The sequence below is a fragment of the Chelonia mydas genome, chromosome 13 (assembly GCF_015237465.2).
Source record: "Chelonia mydas isolate rCheMyd1 chromosome 13, rCheMyd1.pri.v2, whole genome shotgun sequence".
In the NCBI taxonomy this organism is placed as follows: Eukaryota; Metazoa; Chordata; order Testudines; family Cheloniidae; genus Chelonia; species Chelonia mydas.
This window is the reverse complement of record NC_051253.2, coordinates 13,548,746-13,573,867: the sequence shown is the minus strand read 5'-3', so window position 1 is coordinate 13,573,867 and position 25,122 is coordinate 13,548,746. Positions and strand designations below refer to the sequence as shown.

Below are 25,122 nucleotides of genomic sequence, written 5' to 3'. Positions count from 1 at the left end.
TTATGCTGATAGAAGAATCTTTAAATCCCACATCCGACATTCTCCTATGTGTTGGCAATGCGATAGTTTGACTAGTAACTTCATGGGAAGATTCATAAGCATAGTCAAATGGTCAGTGGGTTTTTTTAATACTCTTTCTATCTTTCAAATAATGGGAAGTAATCTTAATTGCTCTACTTATTGTATACTGAGTTTAAAGATTTTTTTCATATTAATCTCTGTATTTTAGATATGATTAAAAAATCATATTCCAGAAAAATCATATTCCCCCTAAAGGAATAGTAAGAAATGTATCCATCCTCACCCCAGCAGAACAGTCCACATCTAGATTCAAAACACAGGTGTGCCTGTGTATGGAAGAAAAGCTGTGGGAATAAAGATACAAGGCTAATTTCCCCCCATATTCTTTTTAATACTAATTGTGTTACAAATATGAATCAGTAAATACCAAGAGATTACAGTATTGAAACTTACATTTATAGAAAACATTTTAACAGAAATATATATATATATATTTGTATAATTCCTAGAGGCTAGACTGAACCGTCAAGCCCCTGTCCTTCAGTTGAAGTTCCACGTGCATATAACTATGTGAAGATCAGACCCAGTGTACCTGTGCAATTCCACATACAGGCCCAGATCCTCAATGGGTGTAAGCCATTTATTTCAGTGGAGCTTTGCCAATGTACACCAAGGGACAGATCCTCACCTGGTGTAAACTGTTCCCAATTAGCTGTCCTCAGGGTAGCTATAGCAATTTACACCAGTTAAGAATTTGCTCCTAAATAAGGAGATCATCCATAATCTATTATGGGCTGAAGTCAGTTGAGTTAGACTGATTTATACCAGCTGAGGATCTTTGTAATTCACATTTAACTTTTAAATTAAACCCCCCCAATATTCAGATTTTGAATGCCTTCTTGTGCCTGTTCTTCAGTTATTTTATTTGATCTAGTTGATTTTATATTATTATAATAATTCAGAAGGATTTCCACATATTCCCATAACTCTGTGAGAACATGATTCTGTAAGGGCATTCACTATATTATGCTCTACCTTTTACAGAGATAGGAAGGATGATCTTATAGTTTGGATACAGACATAGTCAGTGGATATAACTTACATTCCTGACTCTGCTACAGAGTTCCTATATGATGATGGGCAAATCACCTTTTTAGTTTTCCTGTCTGTACAATGGACATAAGTAACACTTACTAGAGTAATTGATCTTTGGAAAGGGCTTTGATGGAAAGCACTATAAATGTGGAAAATATCATTATTGCTTATTCCATTGTTTGTTCACATGAAGCTCCGTCAGGTTTTTTTCCCCCTTTTAAATATGCACATTAACACTGTCAGTACAGTCTATAATATGCTTCACTTTTAATTTTTAGCCATACAAGCAAAGGTTTACTTTTGTATATAGTCTGCCAGCAGTGATAGTTACCCAGTGCTTGCTGATGCCTGAATTTTTTGCCAATTGGATTGATGCCAAGCTATTGTATATTTAATTACTATATGAATTTATTCTTATTAGCATGCCCATGCCATGCTAAATAATTAAAACTATTTCATATAACATACAGTCATTTTTGTTCCTAAGATAGTAAAGGTTTTATTCCTCAGGAATGGCAAAAGGACAGAGCTCAGTAGGTTGTCTTGCTTTTGCCATCACCTTTACAAAGACCATGAGATTAGAATAGCAGAGGAAAATCAAAACGTCAACGTCAAAATATTTGCCAGTGGAATTCACTCTGCAGCTAAAGTCACAGACATTTGTTCCCAAGTGACATTTCCTTTGACTTCTGCTGTTACTTAATCTGCAGAGTGAGTGATAAGATTTCTTATCCTTATCCATCATAAAAAAATATATGAAACATAGCAGGATTGCTTGTATTTGAAATAGGGAGACGCAAACAGGTTCACATTTAAAAAACAAAACCCCTTGCAGTGGCGTTTGAACAATTTGTACAGTGCGGTTGTTGAAAGCCATTGAACGAAACTGTAAACCCCATATATAATGGAAACCACTTTAAGCCGGGGGGAGGCGTGGGAGAGGGTTTGCCATACCCCCAGCACCCCTAGTTTCAGCACCCCTGACAACTTGAACCCTTGCAGACCAGAACTCTAAGTGAAACCGCTTGCCAGGGGTGCTGAGACAATTTGTATAGTGGGGGTGCTGAGAGCCATTGAACCAAACTGTAAACCCTATATATGATGGAAACCACTTCAAGCCAGGGGGTACAGCAGCACCCCCAGCACCGCTAGTCCCAGCACCGCTAGTTCCAGCACCTGTGCCAATTGCCCTTTGGAGGGTCAAAAGCTTGGATTAATTTTGGGTGAGAGTGTTTCTCCTCTTCCTCCTCCTTGTTCTTCAAGATGCCTCTGCAGTTCAGCTGGAATGGGAATCTGAAAGGATGAAATTCTCAGGCTGTGTTGAGGATCAATGCACCACTTAAGCTCTATCAAATGGCATCGGGATTCTTTTAATATTTTTTATAACGTATGCTTTGAAGGGGTTAATTGATATGTCAAAAGTGTATAGGCCTTGTTGTATTTCCAGCTAGTACCAAGAAATAGTGGAAACAGATCAGTGATGTGTTTGTCTGAACTGGATGGGCCAGCACTCAGGGAAACAGTGAATGAGGAGCAACATACAATGGTGAAAAGAAAGAAAATGAGTAGATAAATTATTTTTCATAAGTTTTCCATTTTCACTTTGATTTGACGTGATTATATATTTTGCTGTGGTCCTTGGATGCTTCTCTGATCACTAATAGACGCTGTATCCAATGCTATTTGATGTCAGCCTACAGGGATGTATTGGCAACTGGTGGTGGTTTTTGGTGTTTTGGGGGGTGTTTTTTGCTTCATACTATTAGATGGAGTGAGACCATGGGCAATATTTTAAGTCTTTGTCCAGAGTTATAGAAAGGGTTAATTCGTTACTGTTGCAAGCCTAAAGAAAACCCGATCTTTTGAGATTTCCAGCCTGATCTGCAAACCCTAAGGCCAAGATTGTCAAAAATAGGAGCCTAAAGTCAGGTTTCTATGTCCATATTTCAGGAACTAAATATATGGCATGATTTACAGAAGTGCAGAGCACCCACTAGCTCTCTTCGCATTCAATGGATGTTCAGCACTTTTCAAAATGAGGTCATGTATTTTGGTACCGAAATATGGATTTAGAAGCTTGACCCTCGGCTTCTATTTTTGACAGTCTTGGCCAAAGTGTTTTGGATAAATTTGAATGAACTTTATATAAGGTTTTAATTTTGTGTGGTTGCTTAGCTGAACTAAATCATTTCTGATCTACCCAGATCCTCACTAATTCAAAACCGGGAGAAGCAACCCAGGTGACCACCTGGGGTGCCATGCTTGGGGGGGGCACCGGGCTCCAGGCACTGTTTTTGTTGTTAGCAACAAAATGCATGAATAAATATAGATTTACAGTTCTTGGCATACACATTTATCATTTTATATGACAGGGATATATCATGCATGCAAATTGTGCATCAAAGTCATGAAAAGGACTACAAATGCAATAAAAAATAAGGTATTCAAAAGTTTAACTAATGGGGGTCAGGGGCGCCAAAGATGCTCTTTGCCTATGGTGCCATTTGGTCTAGAGCTGGCCCTGTTCAAAACCATCCCAGGTTTTAATACTGGCATATTGGAAGCTACTGAAAGCAGTCAAGTAAAGTCACTACTACAATAGTTCCATATGATATACAATAAAGAGGAGACGAGGAAGAGAAAACAGACTCCTTTGTAACACAAAGGGCCCAGTGGTATCATTGATTTCACCCAAACAACTCCATTGACTCCAGTGGGATTGCACAGGGGTATTTGATAGCAGAACTTTACTCAAGTCCTGCCTCCTCCCACCCCAAAAAAGTGCTATGACTTCTCATCTAGGTCAACAGGAAGATGAAAACCTATCTCTAGTCCTGGGGCTATTGGAGTAATCCTCCACTTCATTTCAGAGTAGTGCTGAAAAGTATGTTACTGACTCATAGCGGACTAAAATTTGGCTGTTCACACTGAACATGTGTCCTGATAACTAGACTTCTCACAAGAACAGCGCCACTGTTGTTGGCAACCATGAGAAATTCACCTCTCGTTTGTGAGAGCTAATCTTTTCGGATATAGTGTGTGGTTCCAGTCTAGGGTGACCAGATAGAAAGTGTGACAAATCGGGACAGGGGATAGGAGTAATAGGCACCTATATAAGAAAAAGCCCTGAATATTGGGACTGTCCCTATAAAATCGGGACATCTGGTCACCCTATTCAAGTCCCAGCAGGGTAGGTTTGCCAGAAGTTGAAAAAGATTAATGAGATGATTGATTTAACACAGTCCTCTGTGGATTACTAGTATGCTTCAGGAGCTTCACAAAATCTTTTCAAGGGGACCATTGGTGTGTTGCTAAGAGACTTTTCTGTAGTGCTGCCTGGCTAACAATGGAGCTTTTCTGGAGTATCTTAATCACATCCTTTTTTTCAGCTTCGTTAAGAGTTATTCAGGTTTTTGCATAGGTGAGTGTTATGTGCTGTTCCTGCTGGAGAACTAATTGTCTTGGACTTCTTCAAAGCTTTACAAGGAGACCTGCATGTAGGAATTAAATATGGCATCAACTGTACTATTGAGGGATTCCTTGTGTACTGGATTATTTTGGAAGGCAGTGTCTGAGCGAGATAGTGCTGTGCTGAAGTCTCATTTCTCTGTGTTTAATCCATAGTCCTTTATATTTCACATTGGCTTTACTTTCTTCTTCAAACTCTGGCTTTCTCACAATCCTGTTGGACATAAGCAGTGACACTTCTGTATAGTGGACCTGAAGACAAGGGAAGCAAATTGAATGCTTCTAATAGTTTGTATGGCCTGCAGGTTGAGGTTTGCAAAGCTGGGCATAATGAAGGTGAAAATATTTAGGTTCTCTAGACTTTAAAATGGCTCATATGCATTGAAAGTGATGTACAAACATTAAATTTCTCAGTCCAGTGCAGGTAGGTAAGTAAATGTCTCTATTTTATAGATTGGAGGAAACTGAAGCAGAGATGTGAAACTCTCTGTCCTTAGACAAATTTAAAAAATCAGTGGTGGAGCCAGGATTATAACCTGAGAGTTCTTGAATGCCAGTCCTGAGCTCAGACCACTAGATAACAGGGCACATCTTCAGCATGGAAATCATGTTTGACTCCCAGCCCATTGGTTGTTCCTCAAGATTATGCTTCCTCTCACTGGAGCTGGATATGGAATAAAACTGTTCTCTGTATTGGGGAGGACTTCCTATGAGAAGTTTATGCTCTAGATCTATTATATATGAAATGGTACTCATTAAAATTAATACGTACCTGGCAATCCAAAAGAGACATCTTAATCCATGAGATTCAACTAGTATACAGCAAAGCAGCATTTTATGTACAGCCTTAAGAGCACATAACATGCCCTAAAAATAAGAAGTCTGTGGCTAAATTATATAGCGTAGGGAATGTGTGAGGTAATAGGACTTCAGGCTATTAATCTGCAAGTGCAATAGTGTGGACACTAATAAAACAATTAATACTGAAAAGCTGCCCTATGTGAGAAGTGTATGTATCTCAGAATCATATTTTGGCATACAGCAAAGCGAGGTGACCAATCTCTGCTGAGCATTCATTACCTGACTGCAGAGCATGACTCAAGATCATTATGGCTAATACAAAATAGCAATATGCTCTGGAATTTCAGCATACTGAAGAATGAGATGAATGGAGACCTGACATCCCACCCACATTGTTGTCAATACTAATTTTTTGTCTGTGCGTTGGCCAGTCTGTAAGGCTGGCTCTTCAATTTGTCTTAAGTTGGAAATGTAAGTAGCGGGAAAGGGTTCCAATTCCTTTTGCTTATCACCAGAATTAAAACCACTAACACAGTGTACCCATCACTGGTATGCACAGTGGTTAATATGTAGACTGATTAGTGTTTAATATAGTATTAATATTCTAGGCTCCCCTTCCTATAGTCCTAGAATGCTAAGCCTCCATACTGGGACCACTGACCCTCTGCCACCAAACTCCATGGTAGGTTACAGCATGTTCAAGTAGTATCTCAGAGGAAGACACAAGCTCTAGCTATCAACAAAACGTGGGCTAAAAGGCTAGGGTTGGGGAAGCTTCAGTGTTATCATGAGTAAAGCTGAGTGACTCCTGAACAATATAGTCACTGAATTTTGGACTGGCTTACTCACTGGCACATACACTGTGGCATAGTGTGCAGTCTAGAGGGCTATCCCTTTAGCTAGCTATCAGGTATTCTATGTCCAACAGTGCTTCTTGGCAGCAGCTGACTGCTCACTGTTTAGAGGAGCGGAAAATTGCCATCTCACAGTGTAGTTAGTGCGGCTGCTGGCAGTATGGAAACCTGCCCTGGCTGTCACAAATTCAATAGCAGAGGCCTCACCAGGAATGGTCTCTGGTCTGTCTTCCAATCCTGGTTCATCAAACCTCCAGTGATGCCTGTTAGATGCCTGCTGAAACACTGATTCTTCCATGACACCCACAGCAGGGAAAAAAGTAATCATTGTGGGAATAGAAAACCAACAAGAAGTTAGATCCTTCTTCTGAGTCTCATCATCTGTCTGTCTATCCTAGAATGTACGCTTGTTTGGGTCAGGGGTTGTCCTCATTTCTTCTTTGAGCACCTAGGTGCTCACCAAATAATAAATCAAAGGAGACAAGTCTGGCAAAGGTAATGTATACAAATATGTAAATATGTACTTCAAAAATTTGTATTATGTATCTAAACTTAATGGCTCCAGTGGAGCTGTTGTTGTATGTTATGTAAATACATTTCAAGGCTGTGTTTCAGATGTGTACTGACCTTATGAACAGTATTTCAGAGTAGTAGCAGACTCTTATGTAAATCTCTAGTTAGTCAGGACTTTTTTAAAAAGCAGATTTTCAGTCTGATAGATGGTAATGGCTTTTGTAGAGTTGTTTTGCAGATCTTTGACACAGTCCCTTGTAATGACTTATTAGGACTCATTATCAGGCTAATACCAGCAATGCCTATTAAAACATGAAAAGGATTTCTGAATATACATGATCACTGATTTGCAAACATTAACAAATTGGCTGTCTTAATTTAAACAAACAAAACCTATGAAAGATACTATTTCATCAACAGTGAGCTAGTCATATGTCTTAGTAACGTCTCAAAATTACTAATGGGTTCAGAATCAATTGTGGCTAGTACAGGACTGGCAAAATTATGGGTCAAATTCTACTACTGAAATGAAAGCTTCATAATTAAGGAAACCCATAAAAAACAAATTACTATGTACATGCAGAAATGGTGGAGATGTGCATGAATGTCGTTTCTTTCCATGCTGTAATCTGTGGTTTCAAATCCAGTGGTTTGAAGCTCCATGGGTTTTGAAGGGGTCTGGGAGTAGCTAAGATTGAGCCTTTTTCTGAGGTATCTACCTCTGCAGAATATTTACCACATAGGACCCCTTTCCCTACTATTTGGCAACTTGGGCTCCTCGTCTTCTCCAGTGGCTCAGTCTGCAACCTGGCTCTTCTAACAACCTACTCTGGGTGCACCAGCAGTCCTTTGCTACCTTGCCTTCCATCTGTTAAAATGCCTGGGTTAGTTTTGGGCAATTGTTTCCTTCTCTACATCTCTTCACACAACTTCTACCCAAGGTTACAATTTATGGGACCCACAGAAATACACAGCATTCTTCTGAATCATCTAAATGCAAAAATAAATACACTTAAAATCTCTCTCTCTCTCTTTGAATTTTTAAACCATTACTCCTGAGCTGGGATCTTGTTTGCCAAGACGCTTCAGTCCAGGGTAGATACTTAGTTGTAAACTTATTAGAGAGTTACTGTAGAAAGGCAAATGGAACCTTCCAATAAGCTTATGCACCATGTCTAAGAAGCCAAGTTAGAAGCCAGAGAACAAAGCATCCATTTACAGATACATATTTTGATCATTAGCAATGATGGCAGAAGATTAAGGTGACCAGTTCTCTCTCTTAGATTAATTAGAGTCCAAGGAATTTGTCTAGTACTTTTACACTACTTTAATTTCCTAACCTATTGATTTGTTGACAGATTTAGAGGGAGGACTGAATTTTGTCTGGTAGTTTATTTGGTAGTTTTCACTGAAATATTCAGGATCTCATGCTGGGACATGCTGAGTCCCTTTTGGAAGGTGTTCAGTACCCTCAAAAATCTTGCTCTATAAGAGTGAGCTAGTGATGTGTCTGAGTCGCTGTTCCAAGTCAGATAAAAGGTGTTCAGAGACAAAAGCAGGCCTAGTGCTGAATTGGCAACATTGTGGGCCAAATACTGCTACTTGGCTGTGCAACCGTAATGCTGTATAATCACAGTTTTTGCCTTCAATACTATACCAATTTTTAATTAGGACAGTTCCAAGTAAGGGAGCGGTCCTTGGTTATAGTCACACGCCCAGAAGGATGTGGCAGTAGAACAATCGCTGTAAAGTTTTTAACTAGTTGTTACTCTCTTGCCCTGGTAAGAACATTTTTTGCTTACAAATACATGAGGACCTAATCCGGTAAGTGTGCTGCTAAAGGAGCCTATAAAGCCTTTCGGACACTATACGCTCACGCGTGACTTTAACATTCAGTTTCCACAAATGCTCTAATGCTTTCTCAACCTGCTCCCTGAAAACACACGCCCTTGAATGCTTTTGCCAAAGTGAATTCATCCCCAAAAGAGCAAATATTGTCCGTTTGTTTTTAACGTTATCCCAGCTCCAGGGATGTTCATGCTGAATTACAGAATGACAGAATATAATATTTTGCAAATGCTGCGATGTAAGGAATTCATTTTTTCCCTACAGTCTTAGGGACACATGTGACTATGATAGGCTGTGGTTGTGCAATTAAAGCCTGTATTATAAATGCATTTGTACTATGGGGCTGAGTAAATGTTCTTGTTGACATTTTGTGCTTTATCAGTGTCTGAAATAGCCCCTGGGATAAGTAAAAGCAGCCCCAGCTGTGCTCTAATTTACAGCAGCCTCTTGAGGGCAGCCTATGGGCCATTCTGTAATGTGGGGCAGCCAGAGCTTCCAAGTAGGCACTACAGAAAACTCAACTCATTTATAATGGCCCTGTACTGTACCTGGTCATGCCAGGGCAACCCTTCCCCAGCCCTGTGGGGTACAGCTCGAGCCCCTCTGCCTCCAAAGGAGCACGAGAGACAAAGAATCTGTCCCTCTGTGTTTGAGCTTTGTCAGCATACCTATTTACACACCCTGACTTCTCCTCTGCCACAGCTGCTACAGGATGCATCCATTGAAGCGAGCTGTAGCTCACGAAAGCTTATGCTAAAATAAATTGGTTAGTCTCTAAGGTGCCACTAGTACTTCTTTTCAGGATGCAGCTATACATTTTAAAGACACATACATTCATGCTTTTTTTAAGGTGATGAATATAGAATCCAGTTAATTTAAAGAAGAAAGCATTTCAAGCACCAAGCAGTTAAATGAAAATCTGAGCTAAAATGCATAAGCTGTAAATCCAGGCAGCTAGGGAACCCTAAAATCTTTATGAGGCTGGCGTATTAGTAGGTGGGATAATACCAGATGCCCTTTCCTTTCCCTGCTCACTGATACTTTGCTCCTTCGATTCACTGCAAGATGCGCAGCAATGTTGGGTTTTTTTCTTCTCGCAAAAGTGGGAATGGAGCCTATATTTGGGCTCAAGGAAAGTTAAACAATAGTGTGTCGAGTGGGAGGCGTGATTTCAGGGAGTGATTCATCCTGGGGTTGCTGAGGGTCAGTTTGACCCTGGTGCAGGTTAGAGCACTCCTACAATGGCTGCTCATACTTCCACCCCAGCTGCAATGGCACCATGGGCCGTTGTGCTATCTATCAGTGAATTGCCAAGGTGTAGGAATGCCCTTATAGTGCCTCCTCTCGCCAGCTGCCTCCAGAGATTCCTCTGGGTGGTGTGCATGTAGGTCTAACAATGGTCATTCTGCACCTGGCAAGGAGGTCTGATGCACCATGGGTATTTGGTAGGAGGGCCTTATGATTGCTTTGCATCTATAGATGCGAAATGGCTGCAACACAAACCATGAAGCGGTGTAGTCCTCTATGCTAGAAAGTCTCAAGCCCTGTGTGTGAGCAATCCCTTACCCACAAAAGACAAGCTAAAACACAAGATCAGAGAATGGTTGTATTTGATGAGGCATGGCTTCACTGTGATCCTCAGTACCTAAATGAGGTCCTTAACTGGACTCTCCCCTTTTAGGCCTTGCTCTGGGCACGGGAATGACACAGCCACGCAGCAAGGATCTCAGTAACAGTGAAACAGCAATGGAAAATCTGCTGCCTGTCTCGATTGGTCACTATTTACTTTGTATTTATATTACAGACACAGCACTCCACACCTGTGCTGCATTGGATCCAGCCCTAAGGTTGTCTTTTTTTCTGTCTACTTATATGCAGGCTTATATTTGAACTTAGGCAGTTAATTCCCAATCATAGCAATTTCCCATGAGTATCATAACCATGTCCTTTTTATTCTGTTTTTTACTTATCTGCCTGCTCTTTGCAGGTGCCTGCAATTTTGTTTAATCTGACCCTGTAATTTACAGCTCTCTCACTTGCCTTGGGACTGAAGCATAGAAATATGAGAAGGGCATGCATGAATACATTTTTCCCCTCCTACAGTCTTATTGGAGTACTTTTTGTATAAGCCCAGGCTTCTGCATAGAGTTCAGAGAAAGGTTGTTCCTTATAAAACATGCCTGCTCATTATCTTTCCCTAGTTTGCTCTTAAACTTCTCACCGCTCTATTTTTACAAATAAATGTGTATGGCCTTGATCTCCTTTTATTCTTGAATATTGCATCCCTAGGTTTCACCCTTGCAAATGCTGGTGGCTCTAGCCACTACTGGAGCTTTGTGGGTGATTTCAGTGGAAGCAGGATCAGACACAGTGTCATCATGTATGCTTCCTTGGAGACAGACATTAAGATGCCCTTCCCTTTTAGAGAGACTGAAGTGACGTTATTATCCAGACTCTTTTAAAACATGTTTTGAATGTGGCATGTACTTGGGTGGTTGTGCCAAGGGCTAGGCAATTAAGTATAGAAAAATTTAATGTTGCTTTATTTATATCTTTAATCTAATTGAATTCAATGGAAAAGGCTATCCCATGGTCAGAGGGTATCTAGATAAGGAGCTGTATACTGCCCTTGTGGATTTCCCTCTGATTAAACCCTACATGCTGCATCCTGGGAATCACTTGTCTCTGGGCACATCCTGGGGAAATGACACAAAGGAGAGGAGAAGAGTCGTCAGACTCCTGAACTACATCTCCCATGATGTACCCAGCATCCTGTGACTCCCAGGAGGCACCACACAGCTCTTGATCAGAGGGACAGTGCCATTGTGTTATGGGAGATGGAGTGCTGCAGGGAGCTCAGCCCATAGGAGAGATTGGTGGCCCAAACTACAACTCCCATAAGGCAGGGAGTGCAGGGAAGTACAGTTAATTTTTTTTAAACTGATTTGAAACAAAACATTTCAGGTCAGTTCAACAAAAGGAAACAGTCTCATCTGGGTTGAGCAGACTCAAAATGAAATATTTCATTTTTATTTTCTCAGTGGAAAATCACATGTTTTCCACGGGGAAAAAAACTGATTTTGTGGAAACTACGTTTTCCATGAGAATATAGTTCAGCTGAAAAATTCCTGATCGGCTGTAGATCTAACCACAATTAGTGTAGTATGTGGTGCTGTGTGTGTGGGAGGGGTGGGTGAGTGGGGGTGTGGGCACAGGAAACATAGGGAATAATTCCTCACAGTTATCTGCTTTCAGCTAGTCTTAGATAGGGCAAAGCATGTCCTCATAACTGTTCAGTTCTGCCTGCCACATCTTCTCCATATAGTGCTGAGCAAGAAGCCCCCTTTCCCTTCATTGCAATTTCACAGGTCTATAAACTAAAAGGTAAATAAAAGCTTTCAAATTCCATCCTGTTAACTGTTGGTAACCAAACTTAGTTTGGGAAACTCTGAACCCTGTACTCATACATCATGGAACCAGCACTGGAATTTGAGATTTTAATTCTGTTGCCAATGTTACCCCTTTAAGATTACCTTTCTATAGGCGCTTACTTCAGATGTATCAGCTTTACCACAAAGAAGCTGTTTTCAGTTGTTCCCTCAGACATAAACTCCAGGCACAGCTTCAGTTCCCCTAAACTGGGTTACTGAAGTTGGATTTAAATTCTTCTCTGCTATGAGCTCTTAGGCAACGGCCACTCAACATCAGCAGCAAGAAACTGGTTTTGCCCAGTATCCCTGGCTCAGTTGCTGAAGGAAATAAGGACTTCATCCAGCATCCTCACCCCTTCAGAGAAGAAACAACAACAAAACAAATGTTTCAGCTTGAAGCACAGACCAAGTCCAATCTGTTTCAGGCCAGTGAAGACAACAGTGTCGCTGCCTACGTTTTTCTCTACTAATTTCAAAGTTCTAATATCCTTCAAGTTCCATCTATACAACATGATGTTTTTTGTTTTGATTTTTTTTTAATCCAAAGGATAATCTTTTAGTGCTAGGGAAGGAAGAAGACAAAGTGAGGATACAAAAATAGGAAGAGAGAAGCTGATGCTTAGGATAATGAATTAATAAAGGGGAGAGATGATCAAGAAGGGAAGGAAAGATAGGAAGAAAAAGATGGACATAGAGAGGACATCCAGAAGAGATTCTTTGGACACCAAGAAAGAGGAATATGGAGAAGGAAAATAAGGAATAGGAAAATGGAAGATAGAGGAAGGAGGATGATAACAAACACTGCAGAGTGGAAAGAGAATAGGACTAGGAATGGGTAGGCAAAGAAAGAAGGAAAAGGGCAGGTTCTTCAGAGGAAAGAGACAATGGAAAGAAGGAAATAGAGACCCATGTTAAGATTACTATGTAACACATGTATAGAAACGGATCTCTAGAATACATTGCTAATAGAGCTGGTCTGGAAATGTTTCCTACCTCCAATGAAAAAAATTGACAAAAATTAATTTGTTTCATTTAAGTTGAAATTTTCATCAGTAATTTTTAACTGTTTGAATAACCAAAAACCTACAAACTAATTTTTCTTCTGGTTTGTAGCAACATATAAACAAACATTTTTGGCTGAAAATTGAAATATTTTTTAACAAAAAAATAAGAAAAAAATTAGAGAAAAGCAGACACTTTCAGGAAAGTTTTCGATTAATTGAAAACCCAATTTTCCATTGGGGGGAAAATATTTCAACAGAAAAGTTTCAACCAGCCCTAGTAACTAGTGTATTTATTTGTTTGCATAATATAGGAAATGTTGTTTAAGGCTACATTTTTTAGCCCAGCTAGGGCTGGATAGATAATCTGCAATTAATAACTTATTGCATGATTTTTTTTCCTCTCATGCTACCTTTTGATCACAAACAGATAATTAGTTTCTTTGAATTCATTCATTTTACAGGATTATTAGCTAAACAATTTCTGAGAGGTATTCCTAGATTGTAGCTTATTTACAAGTACTTCTTTGATAGTATTTTAAAAACAAGGTTTTGATTTGCTATATGGGTTGCGTGATACTGTTGCCAGTTCAGGTTTGATCTTTCTTAATAATTTAAGAAACCTCAGGTACCTAATTTGGCTATACTAATATACTAATGCATAACAGAAAGGCATATTACATTACCAGGTCTCTGGAACCAAAGCTTATAGCAGATGACAATGATGACTGATTCCAGTGCTATCTGGTTCAGTTGCTTATATATCTCTCAGACTACTTACAGATAACTATTTTATGGCTTACAACTTTCCCTTTTCCAACATAAATATAAAATATATGTTTGGTACATTTCATAAATTTCCAAGTGTATGATCACACATCTGCTGCTTATTCATAACCTTTATGGTTAGTGCATTATTTATACATTTCTGTTTGTTTTGCAGTTAGTACATTCCTTGCAAAATCACTTAGTAAATCAAATAACAAGGTACTGAGCTAAAGGTTTTGGCAAACTGGCATTTTCACATCGTGCAACAATCCTGGGACTTGATTCATTAGGCTTAGACCTAGTTCTAATTTGGCTTACCGGTTGATAATGTTTCTTTTCCCTTATTTGTTAAATGTAATTCTTTGAATAGGTTCCCTGGGAGTTTCATATGTGAAATTCACTTCTCAGAAGTTACTCTAATATTACCTTAAAATATGCTTGTTTGATTGATATACTTGCCCTAAAATGTTTTTAGGATATTCATGGAAAGAATACAAACCAAATATAAACATAGTAAGCTAGCTTGTTTAAATATGAGATTAAATATTCAAGAGACTGTTTTACATATTCTCTGGGGCTGTTATGTGCTTCCAAATTTGAATGCACACTTTTGAATACTGATAATAATGCATAACTGATTATGTCTGCAAAAGTGCGCATTTTGATTGTGTAGTCAACTGAATGTGTAAAAATGGCAGTTAGATGTTCTGCTGCCCAACATTTGTGTGAAAAGTAAGAGCACACCCACTTTTATGGATAGCAGTCAGCAACAATTGCAAAGTGGATGGACAAAGTTTGAAGCTGGCTGCTAATGGGGCCTTATGTGTCTCATTTATGAATGCTTGTTAAAAAAGCAAATGAACCGAGCACTAGATTCAGTGCATTTTAGCAGTTCTGTGACAATCTTAAATTAATTCCTGAAAAATTGTTATATATAATGGATCAAACTATAGAGCTCTTGCCTTTTCTGGTGAGCACTTAACTCACATAAATAGATTCTCACGTGAAATCCAGGTGTCTTTTTGTGTGAATAAATGCTCATCCACATGGGTAAGGGTCGCATAATCTAGTCCAAAGTGTTTATAATAGTGTTCCCAATCTCGTGATGCAAGTTTATAAATCGTACATTTTAAAAAAATGAATGCCTGAGCTACACTAATTTACATGATAGACTGGATCCCCAGCTCTTGCAAATCAGTACAGCTCTATTGTTGTCAATGGACTGATGCTGATTTCCACCAGACGAGGATCCAGCCCTATGTGTTTGCTATAAACACTGATTCCTCCTAAAGGCAAATGTAGGCTAATCAAGGACCACGCTTCTGCTAGGAAAAAGCTGCTATGACATGGTGCTGAATGCCAGCTTCCTGTGCACGCTGATAGTGTTATAATTCGTATGTCCTATGTAGTGCCGTAGTCCCAGGTGACATTTAAAAATGTTTACCTTGTGTTCAGCCACCTCCATTTCATACTTCAAAGATTAGCCTTCATTGCTGGCTCTGAAGTTCTGTAGAAAGTGGCAGAATGGCATTCTGTTAGATTTGCCTATTAAAAGTAAGAGTAAATGTCACTATACAATGAACGTGACGTTACCCTGATAAAATACTAGAATTCTGTTGGCTGCCACATACAATCACCAGCTGAATGGGTGCTTCCTCATGTTTAATATACCTCTGGAACATTAAGAACTAAGAATTATTCTTCACAAATGTTGAATTCTGTAGTGGGTGCTGTGGCGTTTGCCTAGTTGAGGAATTGTCCTTTCCTGGTACCTCACGCCATTCTAGAACCAATCAAATGATTTGAGAAATGTAAATCAAGTGGGTAAAGACACCATGCAGAAGGCTTTACAGAAGTCTCTCATAGGTATATAAACGGTAATGGTTTCCATGGCAATATAGGGTCCAACAAAGATATAAATATAAGATATCAAGGTCAATATACTGTTTTAAAAATGTTTCGTTTGTTGCATTGACATCCTTAAAGTTGTTCTAAATGTCTTGGGCCTGATTTTTGAAAAAATTATACGTGCAATGGTACACTGAATAGGTGTACTGTGAGTGTGTTCACAAACCAGATGACCAGATCTGACCATTCGCACATGTAATTATGCAGCCTTAAATGTCTGATCTAAGAATAAGTCTGTTAAAAGAATGAGTATGTTGAGCTCTAGTCTCTATGCAATTAGTATTTCTGTGGCACTCTTAAGTTAATTCCTGAATAACTGTGACATATAATAATGTAATCTAATTTGTGTGCACAGCAGAGTAACAATTTTATTATGGAGTCACATCTAAATTGCTGAAAATTCCGATGCATATTATTATGCCATCAGTGAAGTCTGACCCATATTATTATACCCTGCTCTCTGCACATTCTTCCTGACACCACCCTTTCCCCCAGTTGATCATGATGTGTATCAATGTCATTAATACAGCAGTAATAACAGTTTATAAACCCCAAGTATGTTTTGATGTTGCCAGTACACTTGCGTTCAGATTGGATCCAATCTTGCTTTCATTGAACTCGAGACATTTCAGTTGATTCTAGTATGGGGCAGAACTGAGTCTATTGTACCAGTGCTGTTGTATCTTTCATATTTGGCCTGGCATGCAAACTAACCTGCTAATAATTAGCAACTGTCTGTCTTACCATCTGAAAGAACCTTTTAATGGTTGAAAAAGTAATTTAAAAACTTAGCAAATAGTATATTTTCCTCCCTATAGCAGAGAAGTATCTTCTAATGCCAGAAAAGAAGTGGATCAATAACAAAAGGAATGCTAAAGAAAGGTTTTTGAACATGGTATCGTTACTTGATTGACAATTTAAGCTTCAGGGGAAATAAGCCAGCTTGTACTTGTACTAACTTAATATTTTAAAGAGAAAAAGAGAGCTTCTGTTGGTATCATTAGCTGACCAAGCAGTGAGATGTATAATTCAAACGAAGAGTCATCCCAGGGACTGAAAGGCTGAAATCCTTTAATACTTAATACCAACCACCAATAAATAGTATTTTTCATATTATCATTAATTATCATTCATCATTATCATATTATCATATCATTTATTTAATGTCCTTCAAATGGTTAAACAGTTTAAGTTAAATAGGCTCACTCGCCTTTGAATATGGATGGTATTTTTATCATTCATTCTTAAAATTATTCTTAATCATAATACAAATGTTGATCACTTAAGATGCTCTCTCAGCCCATGGCTCCTGTGCTGCAGTCAGTTTATTATGAGGAGAAGGACACTGAAAGGGATGGAATGTAGTGTCCAATAATTTGTTTTTTGGCAAGCAATTACCCTATTGGCCTGATTCTTCAACTCACAGAAGTTAAAGAGTTTCTGCAAAGGGATCCACCCACATCAATCAGCTTTCAAGATCTATCCCTAAATTGGCACTGTAGGCAATAATTCAGTGCTGTGAATTAAAATGTCATACTGTAGTACTTAATAGCTGTTATTTTTTGTTGTTAGGTGAGCCAAAAAACCAAAATTTAATTGAAGACTGTATGTTACATTCACATTTTGGTTTTTTTTTAAACCCTGGGATATTTTATGTTGAAGAAAATGTTTTTGTTCCATTTGGAAAGCTGTCCTAATTTACCTGGATTACATTTTTTAAAAACCCATCCTGTATCCTTTTACAAAGAAAATGTAATTATTTACTTAAACAGATTTGGCACGAGTCCTTGGGTTAAAAGCATTTAATCTTCATTTCAGTTCATGGTGATTAGCACATTTTCATGCTTTTTGGTTGTTTTCTTTAAATCTTGTCACTGAAAAAGAATGTTTGCAGATTATGTGAGTTTGATTTATTAAAATTGCCTCAGTGCAAATCCCTTTCTGCAGTAAATGGCCGATTCCAATTTTTCCTCCAGGAAAATAGTTTGTAACAAAAGGTCCTATTATTACAGCATAATAGTAAAACCAGGCAAGACCTGAATTCTTGTCTATTACCAAAATAAATTAGTCCGATTAATATATCCTGGTACTTTACCTATTTCTAGACGTTAGAGAACATGAATTACACTGAAGTTGCTCTTTCATCATGCAGTTAATTCTGTTTTTTAATTCATCAAATGACTGAAGCCAGAACTACCACATGATTTATACGTTTTACTACAGATATTGGACTCCTGCTTACTTAGAGCCTACTCTGTGAAAACCTTCCTCATGTAAGTAACTGTTTTCAATATACAGAATATAACCAAAAAGAATGAAAATGGGCAAATCCCACCTTATGGAAATAGTTGTCTACTGGAATTATCACTTCATTAAATCATAATTTCATTTTGTAGAAATCGTCCATTTAAAAAACAATATATATTGGTTTTGTATTGAGTCAATGATGCAGCTAACTGAATTACATGAAAATGCTAGAAAAAGTTGGTGTATATTGTCGAATCAGACTATTTTATATGGCCGTACTGAAATGACCCCAACATTGTACATAGTATAAATACAGCTTTCTTTTACGCTAAAATTGTTTTCAAATGAACGACAAAATGATCTGTGAACTCTCTCTGTTAAGAGCCACAAAAAGGCGTATAAAAAGAGATTATTCAATACAATACTTACACAAGTTAAGTCAAGGAATCTGGGTATAGAAAAACTGGACATCTAGGCCACACTTCTGAAAAGCACTTAAACATGTACGTAACGTAAAGTATGTGAGTGGTGTCACCGAACTCAATGGGGGGTTCTCACATGCTTGTAGTCAAACACATGCTTGTGTGGTTTGCTACACTGGGACTTTACTTTCCTATGGAAGAGATCCCTTACATTGCATTTACTATAGGTGTCTGAAATAATGAAGTTATTAATTACCCTTAAATGATTAAAATATGGTGCTAATTAGAGCTGTTCAGAAAATTATTTATTTTCCCAATGAAAAGTTCCAACAAATTTTATTTTCAGATTTTTGTCTAAAACCGAAAATCAATTTTTTTCACTTTTTATTTTTTGATAAAAAATGCTCCCAATCAATTTAAACTACAGAAAAATTATTTCAAATACTTTAATGGATTTGTTTTTTATCATACTAGTACTAATGACAAAGGCAGAGAGTTACCAATTGCAGATTAGGCAACTGGGCCCTCTGTCATCATGCTCATTTTGCAGTTGCAGGTATAAAAGTGGACATGCAAAAATAAAGAGCAGGGCTGAATATTTGGTCCGACTCCTGGGTTTTGCATATAGATATTTCTAAGTCACTTTAGCATCTCTTTTATTCTTGTTTGTTAGATGAACACTTCCTACTGACTCCTGAGAGAGTCCACTTTGGATTTGCCTATTGCCAATCTCTTTAATGTGGAAGACACTCAAATGTTACAGTAATGGGTGACAGTATTAAAGCTTTTACTAGTTGAAAAAATGCCTGCTCAAGAAAACATCAGTTAACCAACTTTCATATGTTTGTATGAACTGTTTAGGTGGAAATCTTTTTCTTTGTAAGACATATGGATAATTTTTAAGATTCTGTATGAATTCTCAAATAAGAGGCCACAAACTCTAAAGGAACTGAGAGAACCTCATCAGGGATTCAGAGTAACAGCCGTGTTAGTCTGTATTCGCAAAAAGAAAAGGAGTACTTGTGGCACCTTAGAGACTAACCAATTTATTTGAGCATAAGCTTTCGTGAGCTACAGCTCACTTCATCGGATGCATACTGTGGAAAGTACAGAAGATCTTTTTATACACACAAACCATGAATGAAGTGAGCTGTAGCTCACGAAAACTTATGCTCAAATAAATTGGTTAGTCTCTAAGGTGCCACAAGTACTCCTTTTCTTTTTTCATCAGGGATTGCCAAAATTAGCCATGCTAGGAACATGTGATTAATATGGAAGAGGCTGCTGACAGCATGGGAGTTCTCATCCCAAATTAGACTTTATTCCTGTTTCTGCTGTGATGAATAATTAAGACTTTGAACTACTTAACACTAAGGCTCTGCCACAGACTTACAGAAACCTAACAACTCCTTGCTAATGAAGTGATTGCTCCACCCCTGATTTACACTCTTTGTATTCAAAAACTGCAGTCAGAATAGAGTTAATAGCATAGTGCCAGTTAATTCTGATGTTTCTTTCTTTTGTTGACTTGTTTAACAACCTTTCATAACTTGTTTTGGTTTTCTTTCGTGGTGTTTTATTAACATTAATTGATATTTACCCTGAAACATGAGAACTGACACTGTAGATAGTATAAAGAAAAGGAGTCCTTGTTGCATCTTAGAGACTAACCAATTTATTTGAGCATAAGCTTTCGTGAGCTACAGCTCACTTCCTCGGATGCATTCAGTGGAAAATACAGTGAGGAGATTTATATACACACAGAACATGAAAACGTGTGTTTATCATGCATACTATAAGGAGAGTGATCACTTAAGATGAGCTATTACCAGCAGGAGAGTGGGGGGGCGGGGGAAGAAAACCCTTTGTAGTGATAATCAAGGTGGGCCATTTCCAGCAGTTAACAAGAACGTCTGAGGATCAGTGGGGGGGGGGGGGGGGGAGAAATAAACAAGGGAATAAACAAGTTTATTTCCTCCCCCCACACACACTGTTCCTCAGACGTTCTTGTTAAGTGCTGGAAATGGCCCACCTTGATTATCACTACAAAGGGTTTTCTTCCCCCCACCCCCCCAAATCTCCTGCTGGTAATAGCTCATCTTAAGTGATCACTCTCCTTACAGTGTGCATGATAAACACCCATTTTTTCATGTTTTGTGTGTATATAAATCTCCTCACTGTATTTTCCACTGAATTCATCCGAGGAAGTGAGCTCTTGCTCACGAAAGCTTATGCTCAAATAAATTGGTTAGTCTCTAAGGTGCCACAAGGACGCCTTTTCTTTTTGCGAATACAGACTCACACGGCTGCTACTCTGAAACCTGTAAATGGTATGATATCTTAGGTGACATAACTTTGGGCTAGTTCCTCAGAGTTTCTTTTGTATACTTAGGCACATGACGACATTATTGATAGAACACTTTGATATTCAGTTTTATCTGGTTTAGGCGTGAGGTGTTATACAAAGTATTCCTAGGTTGTTGTTGTTTTGTTTTGTTTTTTGCTTTCATCAGATTCTCTGTCATCCTAGAGGCTTACTATCAGTTTGTTTAACCTGGTTTTTGCTAAAAGCTGCTATTTCCATTGCAATTTTACGCTGACTTCTACTACATTCTACTATGTGCCACTCCAGATTATCTCTTCAGCCATCTAAACCATTGATTTTTAAAGAGTGAGGAAGTATTTTTTTCCTCAGACAAGGGTACAATAAAAGTGACTCTAACAAAGCCCAAAGAGTCCCAAGAAAGAGCCTTCTGCCTTTAAAGTGTGGAAAAGCACAGAAATATTTTGCACAAGAAAGGGAACAACTTTCCACAAAAACAACGAGGAATCCGGTGCATCTTAAAGACTAAGAGATTTATTTGGACATAACCTTTTGTGGGTAAAAAACCCTACTTCTTCAGACGCATGGAGTGAAAATTACAGATTCAGGCATAAATATACTGGCACATGAAGAGAAGGGAGTTACTTTACAAGTGGAGAACCAGTGCTGACAAGGCCAATTCAGCTTGAGTGGATGTGATCCACTCCCAATAATTGAGGAGGAGGTGTGAATACTAAGAGAGGGAAAATTGCTTTTGTAGTGAGCCCGCCTCTCCCAGTCCCTATTCAAGCCCAAATTAATGGTGTTAAATTGATACATAACTTTCCACAAGACTGTGGTGCTTTAGCGAAGAAACTATATAAAAGTCTTAAATCTTCATTTTGTTTCTATTTCAGGAAGAGTCAGTCCCCATGCATGTTCACAGATTCTATTGCTATGAACTCTAACAAGTGTAGTAAATCCAGTCGTTGAACAATTAGAAGGGAAAAAGGTGCTTATGGACATTGGAAAGCAGCCTGACAGCAGAGACTTCAGCTGTCAGCTCAGTAGGGTACTCTACAGAGAAAAAGTACAGAAAACTACTGTAAATGTATCATTCTTGTACAAAAAGAGAACTTAGGGAGCTGTGAACTATCATCCTTCTATGTACCCTATCTACAATGAACAATGAATTTACTGCAACACTAGATTTCAACCAGCCAAGGGAAGAGAGTGGTGTTCAGGCAAAATTCACCACTGGAGAGAAACTGTCTTATATAAAAAATGAACGGCAAGGAGAAGAGAATGAATAGCTTTCTTTTATTGACTGTGAGAGCTTCCCCATTCACCAGGAAAGGACAGTACATGGAGAATTCTCGTAAAGCGGATGATTACTGCTATAGAATGTGCTGAGACACGTACGTGAAAAATTAGGTGTCTAATCTTTGTAAAAATAACGATATACAGCAAATAACTAGGATAGAGAAAACCTTTCACATCATCAATAGACCTTAATGGTTTGTGAAGTAAATGTGAATGTAGTTAGGCCATTTATAATGATAATTTGTAATAAATACTGATATAGTGCTTTACATTTGCTACATGCTGTACGAACATTAATGACTCAGTCATCTTCCTGAAGCAATAGTAGAAAAAATATTGGCTTTTACATCAATAAACAACATCAGTTCCCAATAAAGATTAGACAGTTTGAAATGAATGCAGAGTAGTCACACAGGTCCAAATTTTCAAAACTACTTGTGCACATCTGCACAGCATTGTCTTTAAACACACCCAGTGCCAGATGTGATTGCACAAGTAAAGACTGTGCCTAGGTATATGTACAGTTCTGTGCATGAGTGACAGCCACCATCTTGGCCTCCACACTAGGGACTGAAGCAGGGACCTCCAGAGCTAAATGCGTGAGCTGGTACAGTTTGAGCGAATGATGCAAGGCTCTCTAGCTAGCCCTGTGACCATTCAAGATGGTATGGTACAGGTGTATGTGCACTCTTTTTGAAAAACTGTCTGTACTGATATCACAATATGGCTGAAAAGAACCTCAATTATGTATGGAGAATAAATAATTGCTTGTGCACATAGGGAGTTTAGTATGCAGTTACTTGATCTGCATGCCAAACATAAACCTGTATACGCAGTTGGAGTTTTGCAGGTGCATAAGGTATGTATAGCGTACCGCTATACATACCTTACTGGGCATTTGACCAGTGGACCCCAGAATCAAGTTTGTTTTGCAGCACAATTTAGAAAAAATACAACTTTAGAAAGGTTTTGTCATTTGCGAAATACTTTTTAGGTCACTGAATGGAATTAATGTTAGATGAATTTGTTAAATTGTTAAATTGCTGGAATATCTTAGCAAAGCATCATAGAATCATAGAATATCAGGGTTGGAAGGGACCTCAGGAGGTCATCTAGTCCAACCCCCTGCTCAAAAAAGGACAAATCCCCAACAAAATCATCCCAGCCACGGCTTTGTCAAGCCGGGCCTTAAAAACTTCTAAGGAAGGAGATTCCACCACCTCCCTAGGTAACCCATTCCACTGCTTCACCACTCTCCTAGTGAAAAAGTTTTTCCTAATATCCAACCTAAACACCCCACACTGAAACTCAGGGGCAGCTCTACCAATTTTGCCGCCCCAAGCCGTTGCCGCCGAATTGCTGCCACCGCAATAGCGGCGGAGCTGCCGCCGCATTGCCACCACACCCAGAAGAGTGGTGGGGCTGCCGCCCAAAAGCCGCTGTGGCGGGAAGAGCGGCGGAGCTGCTGCCGAATTGCCGCCGTGAGACACGGACTACCACCCCATTCTGAACGCTGCCCCAAGCACCTGCTTTCAAAGCTGGTGCCTGGAGCCGGCCCTGCTGAAACTTGAGACCATTACTCATTGTTCTGTCATCTGCTACCACTGAGAACAGTCTAGATCCATCCTTTTTGGAACCCCCTTTCAGGGAGTTGATAGCAGCTATCAGATCCCCCATCGTTCTTCTCTTCTGCAGACTAAACAATCCTAGCTCCCTCAGCCTCTCCTCATCAGTCATGTGCTCCAGCCCCGTAATCATTTTTGTTGCCTTCCGCTGTACTCTTTCCAATTTTTCCACATCTTTTTTGTAGTGTGGGGCCCAAAACTGGACACAGTACTCCAGATGAGGCTTCACCAATGCCGAACAGAGGGGAATGATCACGTCCCACGATCTGCTGGCAATGCTCCTACTTATACAGCCCAAAATGCCATTAGCCTTCTTGGCAACAAGGGCACACTGTTGACTCATATCCAGCTTCTCATCCACCGTAACCCTTGGGTCCTTTTCTGCAGAACTGCTGCCTAGCCACTTGGTCCTAGTCTGTAGCAGTGCATGGGATTCTTCTGTCCTAAGTGCAGGACTCTGCACTTGTCCTTCTTGAACTTCATCAGATTTCTTTTGGCTCAATCATCTAATTTGTCTAGGCCCCTCTGTATCCTATCCCTACCCTCCAGTGTATCTACCACTCCTCCCAGTTTAGTGTCATCAGCAAACTTGCTGAGGGTGCAATCCACGCTATCTTCCAGGTCATTAATGAAGATATTGAACAAAACTGGACCAACCCTTGGGGCACTCCGCTTGATACCGGCTGCCAACTAGACATGGAGCCATAAATCACTACCCTTTGAGCCTGATGATCTGGCCAGCTTTCTATCCACCTTATAGTCCATTCATCCAGTCCATACTTCTTTAACTGGCTGGCAAGAATAGTGCGGGAGACTGTATCAAAAGCTTTGCTACAGTCAAGGAATAACACGTCCACTGCTTTCTCCTCATCCACAGAGCCAGTTATCTCATCATAGAAGGCAATTAGGTTAGTCAGGCATGACTTGCCCGTGGTGAATCCATGCTGACTGTTCCTGATCACTTTCCTCTCCTCAAAGTGCTGCAAACTGATTCCCTGAGGACCTGCTCAAGGAACTGATGTGAGGCTGACCGGTCTGTAGTTCCCCGGATCCTCCTCCTTCCTTTTTTAAAGATGGGCACTACATTAGCCTTTTTCCAGTCATCTGGGCCGATTGCCGTGAGTTTCAAAGATAATGGCCAATGGCTCTGCAATCACATCAGCCAACTCCTTTAGCACCCTCGGATGCAGTGCATCCAGCCCCATGGACTGGTGCTCGTCCAGCTTTTCTAAATAGTCCTGAACCACTTTCTCCACAGAGGGCTAGTCTCCTCCTCCCCAGTGCAGTAGTCTGGGAGCTGACCTTGTTTGTGAAGACAGAGGCAAAAAAGCATTGAGTATATTAGCTTTTTCCACATCCTCTGTCACTAGGTTGCATCCCCCATTCAGTAAGGGGCCCACACTTTCCCTGACCACCTTCTTGTTCCTTACATGCTTGTAGAAACCCTTCTTGGTACTCTTAACATCCCTTGATAGCTGCAACTCCAATTGTGATT

The 25,122-nt window shown here is 39.4% G+C and overlaps 1 long non-coding RNA gene across 1 annotated transcript in view; it reads left to right on the top strand.

Annotated features, from left to right (window-relative positions):
- The window catches only part of LOC122462769, a 140,850-nt gene extending 118,630 nt beyond the window's left edge, over positions 1 to 22,220 (top strand). Inside the window, exons 2-3 of the long non-coding RNA XR_006285521.1 lie at positions 17,932 to 17,981; positions 21,597 to 22,220. This is a non-coding gene — a long non-coding RNA (uncharacterized LOC122462769). The remainder of the gene's footprint in view (positions 1 to 17,931; positions 17,982 to 21,596) is intronic.
- Positions 22,221 to 25,122: the final 2,902 nt, after the last annotated feature.